Source organism: Pseudorca crassidens, chromosome 3 (genome assembly GCF_039906515.1).
Source record: "Pseudorca crassidens isolate mPseCra1 chromosome 3, mPseCra1.hap1, whole genome shotgun sequence".
Classification (NCBI taxonomy): Eukaryota; Metazoa; Chordata; class Mammalia; order Artiodactyla; family Delphinidae; genus Pseudorca; species Pseudorca crassidens.
The window spans coordinates 134,682,921-134,689,880 of NC_090298.1; the positions used below are offsets into that span (position 1 = coordinate 134,682,921).

Genomic DNA, 6,960 nt, shown 5'->3' on the forward strand with positions numbered 1-6,960 from the left:
AGCAAGCTGCTTAACTACAATTGTACCAGTGAGTCCGTCCACAATGAGTCTCCCCACCGCCTGTGACAATCTATCTACAAAATCAGCATATGGTTCATCAGGTCCCTGTCTAATTGTTGAAAGATCCTCAGTTTTGTGTGTAGAAGGACATTTCCTCCAGGCTTGTAATGCCAAATGATTTATTTGAGGATAAGCAACAAAGGGATAAGTTAATTGATCTTGTAAAGAAAGATATTGTGCTTCCCCAATCAGCATATGATAATCAACTGGAATATTATGGGCAGCATTCTTTTCTGCTTGTTCAGCAGCCCGTTCATAAAAATCAAACTTCCATATTAAATAATCTCCACCATTTAAACAAGCTCGTGCAATAGACTTCCAATCAGCGGGGGGAAGAGCTTCTCCTGTCAACCATAGCAGCAGTAAAAGGAGCAGTGGGCCCATATTGAGCACAGGCAGATTTTCAATCTTTCAAAACTTTCAAAGGGAGAGCCTGATGCTCCCTGGTAGCTTGTTGAGGATTATTAGGACCAGGTCTTTCTATGACGGGACAACAGAAAATAGGATCTTCTCGTTTTATTGCTCCTTGTACAGCGCGCTGCAAGGGACTGAGCATTTTTACAGATGTAGATTTTTGAGGAAGACAGTCCTTATTAACCTGCAGCTTTCTCACTGACTTATCTATCACAGCCATTAGAAAATCATCCTCAGGATAGTTCTCTCTTTTATGTTTACAAGCCTCATCTGTTAAGTCAAAATGTTCCTCTTCATCTAAACTATTTAAATTAATTAGCTCTTTCGGTTTAGGAAGCGGCGACACAGTAGCTGATAATACAGTCTCTCCTTCTGTCAGAGGCTTATGTTTTTCTGACTTTACATTCAAATCAACACTATCATGAGAAGCATCTAAACATATTTTTATCGGAGTCCACAAACTATATGTAACAACAGGAGTATGAGTAGGCCCTCGAGACTCATAATAATTTTTTAAATCTTCTGCAACTTTCTGCCAGATTTCTATGTCAACAGAGCCGCCATCAGGAAACCAGGGAGATACACCATGGATATGCTGTAAAAATTCAGTCAACTGTGAGGTAGAAACTTTATTACCCCGAGCTTTAAGCATCGAAAGTAAAACCTGAGCAAATAATTCACACTCCTTTGAGCCCTTTGGCCCCATCTTCTTTTACTTCTGACTATTGCCTTATGCCTCTATTAGTTTCACTTTTACTGGTGGCCACACATATTTTGCATAAGGGTTCTCTTACCTGCACTTTCTTGCTCTTTTAACTGCCTTCACGCTTCAGGTCCCTGTTCGAGTGCCACTTGCCGCGGACCAGCCGGAGAAAGAGGATCTCACCGCCCAGGGTCACAAGGGAAGGGGTAAGGAACTGAAGTAGCACCGACGGATGGGGTCAGAAGGACAAAGACAACTGATGGTTGCAAGGCAAATTTTATTCCGCTACAGTTGCAGATTATATAGACTAGAAATCGGAAGGCTGCCAGATGGTGGTTTACATTATCTACAGACTGTCTCGGCTCAAGGTTAACTTCCCTGGGAGGAAACCCATAAACCCAGAAGCATCAAAAATAACCTGCATGTGCAGGGGGGAGACAGCTTTGCTTGTCTCATTTTACATTCTTTCTGATCTCTGGGCCCTGGTGATTTATCTCCCATGGAATGGAACAAGGAGGGGAACAAGTAGGGACAGTCCCTTCGAGCAGCGGCGGCATGCCTGGCATGTCCTTACCTGCCCTTAAGGCTGACTGCTTCGCACACGTATGTTGCCTTGTTTAAGCCTCAAGCCCTCGATCCTTTGTTGAAATACAATAATTTCATTCCTATGGTTTTCAATACCAAAAACTCAACCTCCAGGAGGGCTAAGGTCTAATTTGTACTCCAAACCAAGTAGCAGTGCAGTTCACTACTACTGAGGCTGGATCCATAAAGACTTCAAGACCACGTCCAGAAGACAAGTTATTATATATAATACCCTAGAAGGTCTGAAACATAATTATCATATACATAGCTGGTCCTTCAGAGCTTTTTACCTATAACATGTTTTTTGATGAAAGTTATTTAATATACTGGAGATAACTGTGACTTACTGATCAAATATTTGAGTACTTATACTTACCTGGGATTTCATTTCTGCTGAAAGAAAAAGGAAGAACAGGACTCACTGAAAAAAAAACAAACTTTAGAAATGAAAGTAAAAATCTTAACACACACTATCACTTTTGGAAGCAGCATAGAGGGGCAGTCAACGGTAAAACACTGGTGAAATAGGTCACAACTCTAGGCCAAACATCCATTATTATTATCATCAGTGACAGTACCACAACTGTGCCCTTCAGAATTAATAATCACTCCTAAGAATCTTCATTTGGCACCAGATGATGCGGTTAAGAGAAACACTCTGGGAGGTTTTGAATCAGACTTGGTTTTTTGTTAGCCAAGTTACAGGAGAATTTTTGAAGTGGGGGGAAGGAAGAAGGAAATGGACCAGGAAAAGAATTTAAGCCATCATCTGTAAACCAACAGAGCACTGATAGTTCCAAACATTATGTCAGACACTAAAATGACTGATATAGGCTCAAGTGGTTTATAAAACCTATAAAAAGACTATACCAGCAAAGTCCCCATTTATCTGTAGAGTTCAGAAGCTAAAACAAGGAATATTTTAGCTTAAAAGCTTATCTCAAGAGAATCATACACACTTCACATGAATAAAAATACCTGAAACCAAACATTTTTAAAAGCTCCAATACCCCAAATATAAAGAAAAATATTAATTCAGAAGACTCAATCAATCCATGATAATCACAAAATGGCTGGGCAATCTCTATCTCCCTTCCACACTAACCATCCATCCCATGGAAGACCAAGGGAGATCAGACCTTCCAGACTTACCTTCCAGACCTTCCAGACACCTGGCTGCTGCAAAATTCTATGGAGACTCCTTGTGGAACAGCAGTTTCCCATCTCTTGTGTCTCTCCCTATCGTGATCACGATCATGCAGGAAGCAAGTCTGGCTGTGCTATTTCTTATCATTGTCTGTCACCCATCTGCAGCATGGTATTGTACAGATAAGGAAAAAGTAGTTCCCTTTCCCCCAGAAGGTTGAGGCTCAGGTACAGGGTAATTCTCCTGTGCACACAGTCATTATTTAGGCCGACTCAGTGACTTCAACAGGCTTAATCATGTGATCAGGTTTGTTGCCAGCTGCGTAATGCTCCCACATCTGTAGATAGAGCCGCTCTAGGTCCATTGTGTATTGTTTGGTGTTGAACAGAGGGCTAGATGTTCTCTGCTTCCAGACTTTGCCACGAAGTTTCTTCAGGTATTCTAGATCAGTTCCCAGTTTCACAGCTATGTCTTCATATTCTTGTCTATTTTGAGCAATAAGCTCAAGACAGCCTAAACAAGTGAGCTGGGAAGCTGCAACTTGGGAAGCAAGAGTCTCTCCTGGCATAGTCACCACGGGTGTCCCTGACCAAAGGACATCCATCCCTGTGGTGTGTCCATTACAGAGTGGAGTGTCCAAGCAGACATCAGCCAGCTGGCCTCTCCGAACATGTTCCTCTTTAGGAGCAACAGGTGAAAAAATGATACGCTTCTGGGGAAGGCCCATGTTTTGTGCATACTGTTGAATATTAGGTTCTCCTACTGCTGGAAAACGCAACAGCCACAGTACACTATTGGGAACACGCTTCAGAATATTTGCCCACATCTGCAAAGTAGATGGGTCAAGTTTATATAACTGATTAAAGTTACAGTACACAATGGCATCTTCCGGTAACCCGTACTGAGAACGTGTGGTTACAATAATGGTACGGGGAACCTCCTCTCCAGTGGCAGCCTTAATGTTGATCTGGGTAGTTGCCAGTCCATTGCTAAGACTGAATCCATTAATTGTTATCTGAATTTGTCCTCTGTTAATCATTTCAATAACTGCCTCTGCAATAGTATTCATAGGAATGACAGGCATATTAAGAGCTGTATTACTGCTGTCTGCGTTGTCTCCTCCATCAGGACATTTCATCTTGACAATGTGCACATCTGGGAGACTATCAAGAAATGCTTTGAGGTCGATGCCATTCAGCACAATCCGATTGTCATAAATGTGCCCATTGGACTGAAAATCGATGACTGCTTTCTTCTTCAGGTGAGGGAACATATTAGCATGATCACCAATAAAGAAAGCATGGGGCATATAAGCCAGTTTCTCAGAATACTGCTCAGCAACTTCAGCAGGTGAAGTTTCCTGATCAGTGATGATATAATCCATGAAAAGCACGCCACTGGTCCCAGGGTAGCCCAGCCACATTGCCTGAATAGGAGCTGGCCTGAGAGCAAAGAGTTCATTTCGAGCACCCCTGGTATAACCATTCATATTTACAAGGATGTGTATACCATCTTGATGGATGCGATCAGCTGCTTTCCCATTGCATGGAATCTGAGAAAGATCAATGAAATGATGGGCTTCTGCCATCACCTTCGCTTGGAAGTTTGTGCCATCATCTGGGCTCAGGGCATAATAGAATACCTCAAATTTATCAGGATTGTGCATGCCTGGAATAGACTGCATAAGATGAGAAGTAGGATGATTCCCAAAGTCAGACCTCACGTACCCTACACGCAGTCGACCATCACTGAGCTTCAAGTCTTTTGCATGTTCGTACGGTGGTTTGTGAAGGACACTGATCTCATCCAAGCAGAGGTTCCCATGGCTCTCAGCAACAGCCTTCCTGAAGCCATGAGAAAGAGGATAGAGCATACTATGATGAGGCTGCACAGAAGGCAACCTATTCTTCTCCAGCTGGTCAGCCACAATGCTGACCAACTTCTTCATTCGCTCATCATAGTCTGTCCAATCACAGACAATCTGCAGGCAATGAGCCAAATCACAATAAGCGTCAAGAAAATCAGGTTCAAGCTTCAGAGCAGTGCGATAAGAAGCAATTGCTTCTGGAATATTCCCTGAATACTTGTGAATGGAAGCCAGATTGCTGTGGGCATCCACAAGGGCAGGGTTAATCTGAATGGCACGAGTGTAACACTGCAAGGCTCCCTGAACATCCTGCATCTCCTTTAGAGTGTTTCCCATGTTACAGTAGGCATCAGCAAAGGTAGGACTGATTCGAACAGCCTCCTTATAATGCATCAGAGCTTCCTGCAGTTTTCCCTGCTGCTGCAATACACTTGCTAAATTTGAATGGGCAACAGCAAACTCTGGGAAGACTTCTAATGCTTTACAATACAAGCGAACTGCCTCTTCAATGTTTCCCTGGTCTCCTTTGATATTGGCTAGGTTATTCAGAGAGTCTGCATGGGTGGGACACAGCCGCAGAGCTGTATTATAACAATCTTCTGCTTCGGCAACACTGCCCTTCTCTTCCAGAGCGTTGGCTAGGTTGCAGTAAGCATCAGGGAAATGTGGTTGCAATTCAATAGCTCGCCTGTAGGTGTCTACTGCCAGATCGATCAGGCCTTGCTCATAGTATACACAAGCCAGGTTGGCATGTACCACTGCATGATTTGGGTTCAAGCTTAGGGCACAAAGGTAAGCTGCCACAGCTCTGTCAAAAATCCGTGCCTCTTGCAAGACGTTTCCTAAATTGATATAAGCATCCAGAAAATTGGGGTCAAGGGTGACAGCCTTTTCAAAGTGATGAATTGCAAGCCAAATCTCCCCTTGTGCATTGAAAACACAGCCACGATTACTCCAAGCTACTGCAAAGTTCGGTTGCGTCTCCATTGCTTTCAAATAACATGCCTTGGCTCCTTCCAAGCGACCCAGGGCTTTCAGCAGGTTCCCCAGGTCACTGCGAACACAGTACAAATCAGGATTGCACTGAAGAGCAGAGACGTAAGCTTGTACTGCCCCTTCCATGTCGCCTGCTGCTACCAAAGCGGCTGCCAGGTTAATATAACCATCGATGAAATCTGGCTTGAGATGCAATGCATGCCGGTAATGCTCAATTGCTTCCTGCAACTGCCCTCTTTCCTTGTACACATTCCCCAAATTCGAATAGGCTTCTGCCAGAAGAGGGTTCTGTTTAATTGCCAGAGTACTAAAGTGGGCAGATCCGTCCAGCCTTCGACACTGGAAGTGTAGAGATGAAAGTAATAAAAGTACTCCAGTATTGTCTGGCTCTTGTCTCCACAGCTGCATGCAGTGTCTCTCAGCTGCCTCAAAATCTCCTGCCTGATATTCTCGATGTGCCAACTCAGCTAACCCTTGGAAGGAAAGCATACGTTTCGTTGGTTCTGTGCTGTCGGCCACGTTGCCCACAGAAGACGCCATCTGGAGCTTCTGCAGAGAGTGAGAAAAGAGGTTAATTGAGTCCCGCTGCCGCCACTACTGGCAAGAATGTTTCTAGAGGTAGCAAATATGAGGGCAGCAGCCGTACCACTGCTTTGGCAGGCTTAAGCGGCGGCGACAGTTACAGGCACCGAACCTTAGGAACTCTGGTTGGTCGTCTAACTCTCACGCTCTTGAAATCTTCATTCTTAACCCTGCCCTCTTCCATCATTTTTCTCCTAATCAGGGAATAAAAATTACCTATACACTTGCCTTAGAAGAAATCAAAAGTCAGTAGTCCAAACACTTTTTAAAATTCTGTTTTCTGTCCAGTTGGAAAGGAAATACATGATTGACTTTACTTCATCATTCATACAGTCAATGTGGAAAACATTAGGGCCGTGAATTTCAATACAGTAAGTTCAGAACATTTTAAATTGGCCTTCCCAAACCACTAATAAGTAACCGATGTTGTATATAATGCTAAAATCTTAGAGACTGAGTTTGATATTTTTAAAGTTCTGAAAGGATTAGCTAATTTCTCCTCATCATACTTCTCATGCCTCAAACCTGAGTATTACTTTTTTTAAAATAAATTTATTTATCTTTATTTATTTATTTTTATTTTGGCTGCGTTGGGTCTTCAATGCT

General features: G+C 43.1%; 1 pseudogene; it reads right to left on the bottom strand.

Annotated features, from left to right (window-relative positions):
- Nucleotides 1–1,486: 1,486 nt before the first annotated feature.
- LOC137221947 (UDP-N-acetylglucosamine--peptide N-acetylglucosaminyltransferase 110 kDa subunit pseudogene) lies at nucleotides 1,487–6,312 on the bottom strand (annotated as a pseudogene).
- Nucleotides 6,313–6,960: the final 648 nt, after the last annotated feature.